The sequence below is a fragment of the Leopardus geoffroyi genome, chromosome E3 (assembly GCF_018350155.1).
Source record: "Leopardus geoffroyi isolate Oge1 chromosome E3, O.geoffroyi_Oge1_pat1.0, whole genome shotgun sequence".
Lineage (NCBI taxonomy): Eukaryota > Metazoa > Chordata > Mammalia > Carnivora > Felidae > Leopardus > Leopardus geoffroyi.
Genome location: NC_059340.1, coordinates 29419662 through 29434595, shown reverse-complemented (window position 1 = coordinate 29434595; position 14934 = coordinate 29419662). Strand labels below are relative to the sequence as shown.

General features: G+C 46.0%; 1 protein-coding gene and 1 long non-coding RNA gene across 2 annotated transcripts in view; one reads left to right on the top strand and one right to left on the bottom strand.

The window, feature by feature from the left end:
• Positions 1-14934, top strand: part of BMERB1 (bMERB domain containing 1) — a 121596-nt gene that overhangs the window by 16606 nt on the left and 90056 nt on the right. The gene's annotated exons all lie outside the window — the stretch shown is intronic.
• LOC123589562 overlaps positions 7375-14934 on the bottom strand; it is a 76613-nt gene continuing 69053 nt past the window's right edge. Inside the window, exon 3 of the long non-coding RNA XR_006708392.1 lies at positions 7375-7859. This is a non-coding gene — a long non-coding RNA (uncharacterized LOC123589562). The remainder of the gene's footprint in view (positions 7860-14934) is intronic.

Below are 14934 nucleotides of genomic sequence, written 5' to 3'. Positions count from 1 at the left end.
CCTGGGGTCTTAGGGCTGGAAGGAAATTTGCGGAGTCCATTTGTCCACAATTTCTCAACCTCAGCCTGTTGACATTGACATCGGGGCTGGATCATGCTGACCTGTGGGGGCTGGCCCGTGCATTGTAGGATGGTAACATTCCTGGCCTCTGCCCACCAGGTGCCAATGGTACCACCACCACCCCCTTACTCCTGCCCAATTGTGACAACCGTAGATATCTCCAGATATTGTCAAATGTTCAGTAGAGGGGAAACTTGTCCCCAGCTGAGAAGCACTGATCAGGCCTAATTCTTTTTTGATACAGGTACTCTAGTTTTGTGATGCGGGGGAGTCCGGAGTTTTTCTATGCCATCTCTACCCTTGGTCCCTAGGTTTCTGCCCTTGGTCCCTAGGTTTCTGCCCTTGGTCCCTAGGTTTCTGCCCTCTTTTTCTCCAGATGTCTCACAGCTGTCTGTTCACACACACAAAGCATTGTCGATAGGCAACGTCTTGGATGTGAAGATTAAGCCAAGAGAAACCCGATTATGAACTCCCTGAAGCATAAAGAAATCTCCCCCTGCAGAATGGATTTGATTTTCCTCAAGGCATTCATGCCTGGGAAGACTTCTGTTTACCACAACCTGAAGTGAAGAAGAAATTGTCACTTTCACTTATAACAAAGACAATGTTTCAGGTGGATAAATAGAAATACTCCTTCCAACAACAGCCCTTGACTCTGCTACCAAAACGAGGGGGATTTACGTCAGTCCGGAGAACATTGGCTCCAAGGTTTCTCCTGAAAACTGTGTCCAGGGACTGACCATTTTTTCTTTGTTAGCACCTCAAAGGGTGCATAGACAGGAATGAAAGGGACCAAGAAAATGGAGTGCGCTGGGTGACAGATGACACCTCCATTCTTGTGAGCTGACATGAGCACTTCTTTTAGCTGGGTGAGGGAGGAGACAGAATGCTTAGTTCTTTTAAGGTTCTTGATGAATTTCTTAGTATATAGAAGTATACTAACAGGTGTGTGGGTGGCTCAGCTGGTTAAGCATCCGACCTTGGTTTAAGCTCAGGTCATGATCTCACAGTTTGTGAGTTCGAGCCCCGTGTTGGGCTCTGCCCTGACAGCATGGAGCCTGCTTGGGATTCTCTCACTCTTCCCTCTCTCTCTAAATAAATAAACAAAAACTAAAAAAAAAAGTCTACTAGGAAATCAAATATTCCTGATGATTCAGGTGTCTCCTCCTCCTTTTAAGAAAGACCATGTGTGTTTACGTCTGCCTATGTTTATGTTCAATTGATTCTACTGCTTGTATAGGGCACAGGATAAAAATTGTTATTTGTGGAGATAGTCTAGTTCTGTGTGATTCTCAACTCTGGCTGCACATTAGAACCGCACCCCCCCTCCCCCGTACCTTTTAATACAGTTAACCCATTTCCCCACCTCCCTTTTTAATGGACTAGAAGCCCCTACCCCAGAGGGATGGTGATTTTGCCAGGTGCTCAAGCTGGGCAGATGCCAAAGTACCACTTGGACCCATTTAGCCTGTATATCCGAAAGGAGGTCAGTAAATAAGACTTCCCTTCCTCAACGTTTATTTATTTTTGGGACAGAGAGAGACAGAGCATGAACGGGGGAGGGGCAGAGAGAGAGGGAGACACAGAATCGGAAACAGGCTCCAGGCTCTGAGCCATCAGCCCAGAGCCTGACGCGGGGCTCGAACTCACGGACCGCGAGATCGTGACCTGGCTGAAGTTGGACGCTTAACCGACTGCGCCACCCAGGCGCCCCAAGACTTCCCTTCCTAATAAAGGACTTCCTCTGTTGGACCCTGATGGCCACCACCTGAAAACTCTCAGCAAAATAAATGATTAAATCCTAAATTGTAAATCTGTTGTTGCTCTTGGGGACACAACTCAACCCACGAGTCCTGTTGCCCTAGATGTGGCATCTATTCCTGAATGCAAAAGATACTATTGCTATTATGATTAGCAGTCGTATTCAAAAATTTGTCCCGGCTAGAGAGATGCATAACCTGTGTTAGGTAGCCCGGCCTCACCATTAACGTAACTCCCTTTCTGCAGCGCAGTAAACTGTATTTTGAAAAGATAATTGCCCACTGGCTGATGTGTTTCTCAGCTTGCTATTCTGTGACAACATGACTGTTCTGGTGCAGGAGAAATTCACTCGTGGTTCTAATGGGGCGGGAGGCAAGAGACAAGGCATATTTGAGGGAATATGGAAAAACGTTGATGTATCTTTCTCTGTTACGGTTAAGGTTAAAAGATACTTTTCAGGAAAAGGTAAAATCATGACTCTCCCGATGATATACAAATAAACACACGTTAAAGATTTGTATTCTGCTCAATGAGGGCACCAACTCGATGTTAAAACCGATTCCACAGAATCTGAAGAATATTCTGATTTGTGGAGCAGGGATATTGAAATGAAGAAGGAGAGAGAAGTCAGTGGGATCTCTACCAGCTGGGCACGGATTTCCTTGTGCGCAAGAATTATTTTCGCCTCATTATACCACTCTCACAGAGTTGTAAGACAGCTCAAAGACAAGGAAAGACTAGAATCAGGTAACCTGGAGAGGTGACCTCTAGAGGCATAATCTTCCATGGAAATACTTTTTCCCCCCAAAATGACCTACATGCTCTCCTGAAGAGGTAGCGATGAGACTCCAGGAATTGAATTAACGAGTTTTTCCAGCACAAAGAAAGCTACGAGTTTTTAAGAGCGACAGGGAAATCATCCTTCAGAGCAGAAAATGATTTCAAATGAAACCTGGTCTAGTGAAAGTCTGTACTTGAAAACGTGGAGTCCGAGGGGGACTGAAGAATGAGCGAGAACCCAGTCTATTAATTATCCAGAGGTTTCTCTCTCGATGCTGTCAAGATGTAATAAACATCCAGATGTTCAGCTTGATTGAAGCTGAGCGGTGGGTAAATCTTGTAGTTGTCACTTAGCTGCTCTGCAAACTAAAATGACTCTCTCTCTCTAGTCTCTCTCTCTCTCTCTCATATTTAAGATCAGAGTCATTACCATATGTCCTGGGGTTGATATCTACCAACGCTGCCTGGTTAACAGATCTTCCTTTCAAAGAAGAGGCTGTTAAACACAGGAATCGGCACCCACTAGGAATTCAGTACGTGTTAGCTGAATTGTATCGATGTATTTGATTCCTAAGCAACTGAAGAACGTCGCTGCACCTCCTGAGGAGGTAGGGAGACTGGGCAAGACGCTAACAAGCTTCTAAAAATGGCCTTGAGAGAGAAATTACTTTGGCCTCTGTGCGGTTGGAATCGGGTATCTAGATTTACAGTATTTACTCAGCTGCCATTTCTATTATCTAAAAATAAAGCAAAGCAGCTTGAAGTTGGCGAGCGAGTCTAAACCCCTTGGTGTTCGATTACTTACTAGGGTGACATACGCGGCTGTTTGGTGTATAAAGATCTGGAGACTCCGCACAGAGGCATATCGGAGGCAGGATTTAAAGATAGAAATGCATGGAGCCATTTGCCTTTTTGCCGCATTTATAAAATCAGCCATCTGGATGCTCAGTGTCCAATAACGTGATCTCTCGTATGACCGTAAGCCTTTTCTCAAAGGCAGCTTTTTCTAAGCGGAGACCTAGCAGCTGTTAATGGGTTTTCTAAGAAAAAGGGAGGACTCGGGTCGATATGTTTGGAAATTGCTGGGTGAAATTTAGTGACGCACACTTGTTGATGGTAGGGGTCCTTACTAGGCCAAAGCACGTTGTGAATTTCAAAGGTGTGTGAGACCCGCCTCGGAGCTGGTCTCTTGCCCTTGCTTCGGCCCGCTGTGCTGTTGACCAGAATTTTCATCACCGTCTTTTTGGCTTATCCCTCTCTTTCCCCAGAATGTCCCATTGCTACTGACTCCAACTACAAATTTCTCTATCGTATTTTGTTGGTTGTTTGTCTTTATTTTTTTTTAAATTTTTTTAATGTTTATTTTGTTATTTTTGAGACAGAGAGAGACAGAGCATGAATGGGGGAGGGGCAGAGAGAGAGGGAGACCAGAATCGGAAGCAGGTTCCAGGCTCTGAGCCATCAGCCCAGAGCCCGACGCGGGGCTCGAACTCACGGACCGCGAGATCGTGACCTGAGCCGAAGTCGGACGATTAACCGACTGAGCCGCCCAGGCGCCCCTGTCTTTATTTTTTAATTGGAGTATAATACCCTCTGCCTGGTCTTCCCCACTTTCCATAATCCACACCTTCTCTCCCTCTCCATAGACTTATTTCCCTCTGTGCTCTACAATGCACCTCTGATCTGGGTATTGGTCTCCTTCACATCCTCTTCTGTGAAACGGGGATAATATGTACCTACCTCATAACACTTACGGAGAGCATTCAATGAAGATAGTACCTGTGGGGCACTGGACACAGTGCCCAGCACATGAGAAGGGCTTGATCATAGTAACTGCTGTTATTATTGCTGTCGACGTCATTGTTCCCCCTTTCTTTGTGACATGCCACCCTCTCTTCTCTGCTTAAGCTTGATCCTACCTTTCCTTGGTGGCAGGTTCATTGACACCTCCCCCCACCCCCCTGCATCCTTCACTCCTTTTATGTGATATGCACAGCTGACCCCTGCCCCTTATGGAAAGGACACTGCAAACGTAGCTCCAAGTTCCCAGCCAGATTATTGTCTCCAAGCCCCACCTACAGAGAAATACAGGCATTGCCAAAGGTTCAAGGCTCCAGAAGCCACCACTCGTTCTAGCTCACCTCCCATGAAGAGTTTCTTCCATTTCTGACCTCCTGTTACACTTTCCATCCTGGGTCCTGGATCTGGTTTAGTTATATGGGGACTGCCTCACGCAGTCGATCATAAGCTCTTTTAGAGCAGGGACAAAGCCTAAACTCTATTTTAATCTCCCTCTAGTGTTTAGGCCAGGGGTTGGCACACTTTTTCTAGGCAGGCCTTAAAAAGGAGAGCCCCCCCGCCCCCGACACCTATAAAGCTCCAGGTAAGTAATAAGTAAATAAAAGTCCAGGTGGTAGAAAATTCGAGCTGAATCAGCACCCCCTCTCCCGTTTTCATCCCTGAGCCACAGTGCTCAAGATTCAAATACCCAAGCAGAGGACAGAGAGAAAAACCTCTGAGTTAACCAGAGTCCATTCTGTGGCTTGAAAGCAATCCTGCCTCCTGTGTGTGAAAACTCCCTAGGCGCCAGACCCCATGAACTTCCCCCACATCCCAGTGCCTCCTCCCACTGCTGACCTTCAAAACCACTCTCAGCCAGTGGGCCCTCCCCAGTCACGGGACGAGCTCTATGAGCAAACAGCGGCCGAACGGGGGTTGGGGGAAACCAAGCTGAGGTCAAAGCCTCGAACGTGTCTGTCGGTCCAGCTGGATCGGAACCCAACCCGGGGCGAGGGAGGGTGGGGCATCTCGAAGGCCAGTCCCAGCAGACAGCATTCGACGAGTGAGGTGTTCTCTCTCGAGGCAATGCAGTAGAGGTGCGTGACCAGAGAAAGGACAGCAGGTTCTTACAGAGCAAAATCCCTCAGTCCCCCTGCAGGTGCCCCACGAAGGGGTGAGATTGTTTTTCCCCTCTCCAATAAAAATAACCAGCTTCTTTATTCTGCAGGTAAGAGGATGAATGTGCCTACGTTTTTAAAAACTAGATCACCAGTTGATTAGAAAGGGATACGTAACTCAGGAAGGGCCAGATGGAAGAAATGCGTAGGGCAAGGTATGGGGGGGGGAAGGGGAGTGAGTCTGCAGATGCGTCTCCCTCTTTATGGGAGCTTCATCACGTAGGCATGGTTGAGTCATGATCTTTTTAATTAAAAAATACTGGAGACGATCAAAGGATGCACCCGTCACTTAAAATAATCCCACCACCCTCAGATAACCGCTGAGCACATCTTTGTCCAGATGTCCCTTTGTCCTTCCTCTCCTTCCCCTGTTTGCCCCCCTACCCGTCCTTCTCCTCCTCTGAATCACGCTTCTCGCCGAGAGACAAATCACATGTCGGAATCTGGTCCCTTTTCTCATGCACTTCCACTGTTTTAGGGGACACCCCCCCCCCCCCCCCCCGCCTAGGGACAGAACAGAGGGTTCTTTTCCTTTTTAGTGTCTGGATGAAGGAAGTCTTAAAGAGCTGCATGCAGCCCAGAGCAGGTGGAGAAGTGGCAGCTTAAGAGAAAATAACGCTTGACAAATTAGACGGAACACGTATAATCGGAACCAACAGTAACGGGAATGGGATGTAACAGAAAGTCTGACTTGATCCAGTAAACACACGTTTTGGTTCTTTTTGTGCACACGGCTTGCTGGGCACCGGGAGGGGGAAGGAAACTGAGGCGAGTGAGGCAGAGTTGCTTCGTTCAAGAAGCTCGCTTTCTAGGAGGGGAGACAATGACACACAATGGCTCACGCCAACCCGTGGTACCTGCACGAGCCAAGCGCCGGGGGGGACACAGCCACTGATACGCAGCCGACTCGTTTGTTCTGATCCATGTTCATTTCAGAGCAGGGTGTCCTGTCTGTCTTGTATTCTGGCCTCACCTGGATCCCCTTCCAGTTCCTTGCTTTCCTCCCAGTTCCCGGGGAGGGGAGCCCGTTCTCCTGGGTGCCTTTGCTTGGATTCTCCCCTTTCTCACCCGGAAAACTCCTCCTCCTCACCCTTTTAGGTCTCAACTAGAAATTCGCCGCAAAAGGCCTTCCGCGGTCTCCTCCTGCAGGCTCGGAGCCCTTCCATCTTGCCACAGTTTTCTTCCTATCACGTGGTTACTGGTTCCCCTTAATTCTGTTACAGAAGGGATCACACCTGTTTTATTTGCCCTGCACTCGGCAAGTGCTCAATTAATATCTGCTATATGAGGGGCACCTGGGTGGCTCAGTCGGTTAAGCATCCGACTTTGGCCTAGGTCATGATCTCACGGTTCTCGTGAGTTCGAGCCCCACATCAGGCTCTGTGCTGACAGCTTGGATCCTGGAGCCTGCTTCGGATTCTGTGTCTCCCTCTTTCTCTACCCCTCCTCTGCTCATGCTCTGTGTCTCTCTCTCAAAAGTAAATAAACATTAAAAAAAATATATCTGCCGAATGAATAAAAAAATAAATGAATGTGTCCAATGGGAGAAGACTCTTGTTGAAAAACAAAATTCAACTGAATAAGTTTTAAACATTGTTTTTTTTTTTCAAAGTTTATTTATTTTGAGAGAGAGAGAGAGAGAGAGGGAGAGAGAGAGAGAGAGAGAGAGAGAGAGAGAGAATCCCAAGCAGGCTCTGCACCAGCACCATCAGCAGGGAGCCTGGTACAGGGAGGGCCTGAACTCACGAACCTTGAGATCATGACCTGAGCCGAAACCAACAGTTGGACACTTAAGCCACTGAGCCACCCAGGTGCCCCTCAACTGAATAGATTTTAAAGATCTTCCTGGCTTCCATCAACGGTTCATGAATTGGGCAACAACCAATCTAGTAGGTAGAAGGGAGCTCTGAAGAGCGGTACAGGGCAAGAGACTTTGCAGCCAGAGGGAGCAGGAAGAGGGGAGCCGTACTAGGCAAAAAAGCGGGTTGGTTACGGCCAGCTGCTTACTGTCTTTCAGGGGACGGCACGGGTTTATCGGGCAGATGAGGTAACTCATCTGATCAGGCAATTCCTGACTGACTGGTTTAAGGTTCCATTTCTGGGAGAGCCAGAACTGTAATTAAGTCTTCGTTTGGCGATGTGGGGCTTGGCATGAGTGATTCCGTGTCGGGGCTGCCGTCTAGTTTCTAACACACTCTAATGAGAAAAGGGAGCTGAGGCCGGGTGAGGTCCTGATGCAGACGGGGTGGCTCTTACTTGCCAAGGAGAGACGCGAAGGCAGTGTGGGAGGTTGGGCTGGGCCTGCAACAGAAAAAAAGAACATTAATGGGAAAACTAGTAAATTCGAATCAAGCCTGTGGTTTAATGAATAGTATCGTACCACTGTTAATGCTTCATTTTGACAAATGCACCATCGTTCTAGAAGATGTGAACCTTGGGGGAAATTGGGTGAAGGGGACACGGGAACCCCCTGCACTATGATGGCAACTTTTCTGCAAATCTGAAATTATTCCAAGGTAAACATTTCATTTTAAGAAGGGAGGGAGATGAGAAGAAGCCACGAACTCAGCCCGCAGATCTGGTCAGTGGGGCAGAAGCTGTCTGATTAAAAGAATGAATATTAATGTCCTTTTCTGACCTTTGTTGAAATCTCCTTCCAGAATGCTGCGATAACTTGTGGCTTTCTGTTTCTGGCTCTCTGACACTCAATCCAGAAAGGCTTTTCTGTGGCTAGTCAACTCACTCATGTTTTGGGGATATGGGGTCACAGACCAGAAGCCACAGGGACCCCATGGATCTTTTCTGTTCCCTTTGGGCAGCCACATATGAGGTGTCACTCACTTTCAAGTCTGGAAGTGAGCAAACAAAAAAGACCACATTCAACAACGGGAGGAAAAGTACTAAAACTTTTTTCTTCCCCTGTGCCAAGTGTTATTACCTGATTTTGTATTTTCAAGAGAAATATCGGGTCCACCCCCATTTTTAATCACAGTTTTAAAAAATAGTTATTTATTTTTGAGAGAGAGAGCATGAGCAGGGGAGGGACAGAGAGAGTGGGGGACAGAGGATCCGAGGCAGGCTCTATGCTGGAAGCAGCGAGCCCGTTGCTGGGCTCAAACTCACGAACCATGAGATCATGACCAGAGCCAAAGTCAGACGCTTAACCCACTGAGCCACCCAGGTGCCCCTAATCACACATTAAAAAGAAAAATTTTTTTAATGTTTATTTCTGAGAGAGAGGGAGGGAGGGAGAGAGAGAGAGAATGAGCAGGGGAGGGGCAGAGAGAGAGGGAGACACAGAATCCGAAACAGGCTCCAGGCTCCAAGCTGTCAGCACAGAGCCCGATATAGGGCTTGAACCCACAGGCCATGAGATCATGGCCTGAGCTGAAGTCAGACACTCAACCGACTGAGCCACCCGGGCACCCCTAATCACAATTTTTTTTTTTTAAAGAAGTTTGAAATTCTCTAAATCTTAAAGCCTGGCTTGATGTTAATTGCATGAAGACCAACCCTGTTTTTCTAATACTCGCAGCGCACCTCAATTCAGTCTAGGACATTTGTTAAGGTTCTAATGAGTATATGGCATCATAGCAGAGGTCATCTAAAATATGTGAAATCCTGCATCTAGGACCAAATAATTTTCAGTGTCATAGAAGAGGGTCTTTTGTGACCTCAAGAGTGTTTTAGAAGTCTCAAAAAAATGAGCTTGCAAGATTAATTCCTTTACGTTGCAGTTATAAACACATATAGTAGAATTGTTGAACGTGTTTTGCAAAGTCAAGCCATACCATAATCAAATCATAGTGTCAAAACTTATGACTCATTCTGTTAATGCCTAGCTGGTTTTTTCTTCTATTTTCTAACTTGTGATTATTACAAGCCTAGCCATGGCCAATAATTAAATATTAACTGCTTTGGGGGAGAGCACTGAAGCCTGAATGTGCTAACAAGTCCTTCTCCAACAAGCCATTGGAAGGGACCAAGAACTGTCAAGTTTCCTCCAGCCCTACTTGCCTTCCATTGGGTCAGTTTCTCTCCCGGGGTACATACTAAAGTCACCTGTACCCACACACCATCTCAGTCCAAATAGAGATTCTAATCTCTGGGGATATGCACTAGGCTTCGAACCATCAGTGACTTTGTGTTAAAGCTACAAGATCAAGATCACTACTCTATTATACTGTGAACCTGGTGAGGACGGAGCAGGACAAATGGAGAGCAACACTCAGAAAATCACACTCGGAAGGCCCTCCTTTGAACATAGCAACCATTCAGTTAGTGGGATTTGGTTATAATGAGTATTTTGTGAGAAATCACTCATGTGGGTTCTGAAGCATCGACAGTCTCTTGCAACGAAGAAGGCTGGAAACGAATAGGGGAATATTAGAAAAATGTCATCTGAAAAACTACCCAACGATGGCCACCACTAGGGTGTTCAACCATCTTGGTTTGCCTGGGACCGTCCTGAGTTTGGCACTGACAAGTCCTGCATTCCGGGAAACTATGAGTCCCAGGTAAACTAGGCTCACTGTCTGCTCTACCACTAACTGTTCTTTGGAGACTGCAAGGACAGGAAACAACTTTTTGTTTTCTTTTGTCTTGTTTTTTTTTTTTTTTTTTTTTTGAGTTTATTTATTTATTTTGAGAGAGAGAGAGAGAGAGAGCATGGGCAAGGGAGGGGCAGAGACAGAGAGGGAGAGAGAGAATCCCAAGCAGGCTCCATGCTGACAGCACAGAGCCTGACGCAGGGCTCTATCCCACGAACCTCGAGATCATGGCCTGAGCCAAAATCAGGAGTCCGATGCTTAACCGACGGAGCCACTCAGGTGTCCTGGAAACAGCTTTAAAGAATGTTCCTTTCAAGTGTATTCACCAATAAGGCCGGGAGGCTTCTGGCCTGACTTTCCATCCATGTTCTCAGAAAGGACCATAGTTAATGCCTGACTCTTCTTTATAGCAATTTCTAGCTAATCGAGTTGACATTTTCCTTTCTCTTCAGGCAGCTGAGGCTTAAGAGATTGAATTAATTTCGTGGCATTTATTGCAGGGGCTGCATAGATGCTGTCAGTAAGATTTTCAAAGCCTTTTTAAAGTCATATGTGCTCATTATAAAAATCCAAGCAATACGGAATGTAAAAAGTAGGAAGAAAAAGCCAATTCTCACCCTCAAACTACTATCAGAATTGGTGTAGGGGCACCTGGGTGGCTCAGTCGGTTAAGCGGCCGGCTTCGGCTCAGGTCATGATCTCACGGTCCGTGAGTTCGAGCCCCGCGTCGGGCTCTGTGCTGACAGCTCAGAGCCTGGAGCCTGTTTCAGATTCTGTGTCTCCCTTTCTCTGACCCTCCCCCGTTCATGCTCTGTCTCTCTCTGTCTCAAAGATAAATAAACGTTAAAAAAAAAAAATTTTTTTTTTAAATTAAAAAAAAAGAATTGGTGTATATCCTTCCAGTCTTTGACTGGACATGTGTTAACATATGTTATTTTTTTTAATGAAAGGAAGTATACGTAGTAAACATAGCCTAATTTTTTTCATTCAGTATATCATGGCCAACTTCCTATGCCAACAATACAGAACTCTCTCATCCTTTTCGATGACTGCATCATTTTCCAATGTCTGGGTATACTTGACCCATTCCCTACTGAGGGACATTTAAGCCATGTAACATTTTTGCTCTCATAAATATTGCTACGGGGCACCTGGGTGGCTCATTTGGTTAAGTATCCAACTTCAGCTCGTCATGATCTCACAGTTTGTGGGGTTCAGTCCTGCGTCGGGCTCTGTGCTGACAGCTCGGAGCCGGGAGCCTGCTTCAGATTCTGTGTCTCCCTCTCTCTCTCTGTTCCTCCCCTGCTTATGCTCTGTCTTTCTCTCTTTCAAAAATAAATAAAACATAAAAATAAATAAACAATGCTACAACACCGCCCCCCCCCCCTTCTTTTTTAGGTTTTTCACATCTGTCCCATTATTTCCTCTGTATAGATTCTTAAAAGTGGAATTGCTGACTTAAAGGTGTTTGGCTAGGTCTGGAATGTAAGAGATATAGAAGCCTGAATTCATTTTGTGGGGTTCATTTTGAGACTAAATTAAAACTTCTTAACAAGGCAGAAAAAAAATACTCAAAGTTGACATGGTGTGGTGGGAAAAAGCACGCTGGAAATCAGAATTCCTTGGTTCCTGTCTATGTTCACCCCAAACCTAATTGACCTCCAACAATTCCCTAAAGCTTTCGGACTCTTGTCTCCGCTGCATCATGTCTCACGGATCTTCCAGATAGTGGACAGAGTCATCTTGCACAATGTGAATATGACCCCCTATTTATTTTAAAAAAAAAATTTTTTTTTCAACGTTTATTTATTTTTGGGACAGAGAGAGACAGAGCATGAACGGGGGAGGGGCAGAGAGAGAAGGAGACACAGAATCGGAAACAGGCTCCAGGCTCTGAGCCATCAGCCCAGAGCCTGACGCGGGGCTCGAACTCACGGACCGCAAGATCGTGACCTGGCTGAAGTCGGACGCTTAACCGACTGCGCCACCCAGGCGCCCCTGACCCCCTATTTAAATCCAATGGTGAAGGAATTCACCATTGTCTTCAGGATGCCACTGTCCCTAGCAGCCTGCCTGGCTACTTTCTCTCCCTTCACACGTCATGACCTGTGATCCAGCTGCCACCACGTCCTTGTATTATTCTCAAGGCTTACAATTTATCATGCCTCCTGGTTTTGGTTCAGATTGTTCCCTCCTTCTGGAATACCTATACCTGGTTCCCACTTCTCTGACCTGCTAACTCCTCCTCATTCTTCGATGAATAGCGTGGGCTTCTTGCCTCCTCGGAAGCATTTCCTGACCCCTACAAGTTGAATGGATATCTTTCCTTTAGGCCATATTTCCTTTGCGGACATAACTTGTTACCCCACACATCCTCCGTAATGTGGCTCTAATCACACTGCATTGTAATGGCTGTTTTGTCTGGGTCATATCCCTCTGTCGAGGGCAGAAACCATGACCTATTCAACTTTGAGTCCCAGCGTCTATCGCAGTGTCTATCACACTGACACATCAAACAGTGTTTGATAATTCCTTGTGGAATAAAGCGGTTAACCTGACAAATAAGTGATTCGATTCAGCTATACAAAATTCTGTGGTTTTATCATAATTGAAAGTTGAAGGGAACCCCAGAGCAACCACTAAAGTAATAAACTCAAAATAAGATAATAAAAAAGCAAACAAAAGCTTTAAAGTAGTATGCTAGTAAATACCTATTTAACATAAAAGAAGTCAGTAAAGGAGGAATAGAGGAACAAAAAAGACATGAGACATAGAGAAAACAAATAGCAAAATGGCAGGTGTAAATCTAATCACATCAATAATTGCATTAAATGTAAATGGATTAAATGCTCCAATCAAAAAGCAGAGATTGTCAGACTGGATTAGAAGAAAAAAAAAAAGATCCAACTACATGCTGCTGGCAAAAGACACATTTTAGATTCAAAGACACGAATAGGTTAGAAAGAAAAAGATGGAAAAATATATACAGGCAAACAGGAGAGAGCAGGAGTGGCTCTACTAATGTTGAACAGAATAGACTTTAAGACAAAAAGCATTACTAGAGACAAAAAGGGGACATTTTATAATGATGAAAGGGTCAGTACAATAGGAAATTACAAATTTATACATACATGCATCTAACCACGAAAGTAGAAGGGAAGGGGAGAATGAGTTGTATGTGTTTTCAGATGCATCCCTTGGAACCTCTCCAGGTTCTTTACCTGGTGGCCTCCCCTTTATTCCATTCTGAGGTATCATCGTGCTCAGGTGCACCTTGATGGTGGTGACCTTGATGCAGAAAAGAAATCACAGCAACATCAGCAGGAAATAGCCTAAGAGAAGAGGCGCCATCGTTTTTAGGTGGAGCCACGGGGGAATGTCTGAGAGCCCCTTCTCAACATCAGGACCCCCAGTCTTCAGAATTTCATCCTTTTCTTCTCTTCTCAGGTCTCCTTTCCACTGGTTGCTCTCCCTCTTGCCACATCTCACTTCTCGGTGGTTCTGGTCTCGATGCCACAGCAACCCTACATTGTCTGCCCTGAATGAGCACGTTTTCCACTTTGATTCCTGTCCCACTCTGGGATGGACAGTATCATCTTCTGTTGTGACAGGGAGCCCCAATTTATTTTTTGTTAATGTTCACTTATTATTGAGAGAGAGAGCAAGTGGAGGAGGGGCAGAGAGAGAGAGAGAGAGAGAGAGAGAGCACGGAAGACAGAGTCTGAAGCAGGCTCCACACTGTCCGTGCAGAGCCCCTTGTGGGGCTTGAACTCACAAACCTTGAGGCCATGAACTGAACCAAAGTCAATATTGGATGCTTAACCAACTGAACCACCCAGGCACCCCAGGAAGCCCTAATTTAAATGATTGCTTTATGAGCTATCTGGGTAGCTCAGTCAGTTAAGCAGCCGGCTCCAGCTCTAGTCATGATCTCACGGTTCATGAGTTCAAGCCCCGCATCAGGCTCTGTGCTGACAGAGCATACCCTGTTTCGACCCTCTGTCTCCCTCTCTCTCTTCCCCTCCCTGCCCATGCATGCTCTCTCTCTCTCTCTGTCTCTCTCTGTCTCTCTCTCCTCAAAAATAAATAAACATTAGAAAAAATTCCCCTATCCTTCTCCAACTTCGAAGGAATTTGACTCTCAGGAAGAATTCTCTGAGGGGGTTGAGGATTCTCTGAGTGGGATGCAAATTGGAGAAGTCCAGAGAGGACTAAACAGCCCCACCTAAGAAAAAGAACCTGTGCACTACAGGTACAGGGAGTTGGGGCAGGTGATTGGGTCCGTGGAGCCAGCATGGCCAGAGAGGGGTGGGAGGAGAAGTGAAGAGGAGATTCAGGGAAGCATAAAGGGGGTATAAAGGAGAAGAGAGGCAAATCAAGAGAATATTCAGGAATTTTGCTCTGAGATGAGTCAGGTAACCATTTCCCTATAAAGCTTCAATTAAAAAAAAAGATATTACTTACTATTGGAGCCGGGTTTGTTGTTTTTGCTTTCTATTTTGTTTTTGTGAATTTGTTTTTGATGTTATCATATGCCCAAACGGCCTGAAGGTGGCCAAAGGTAGAGGCAGGGGCGGGCCACACTGGGGCTATGCAGTCGGTTTGACACATCAGTGGCTGAGCATTTGCTGGCTCTGTCTGGTTACAGGGTTTCCAAGATGCACGAGACACTGTGCCTGCCCTCAAGGAATTTATGGGCTGGTGAGAGAGACAGACACGTTAATACGTAATTATGCAATATGTTGAGTGCCTCATAAGAGGGAAGATCTGGGTACATTGGGAACTCAGGGACTTCTGACCCAGCCTGGGGACCCCAGGAAGGCATT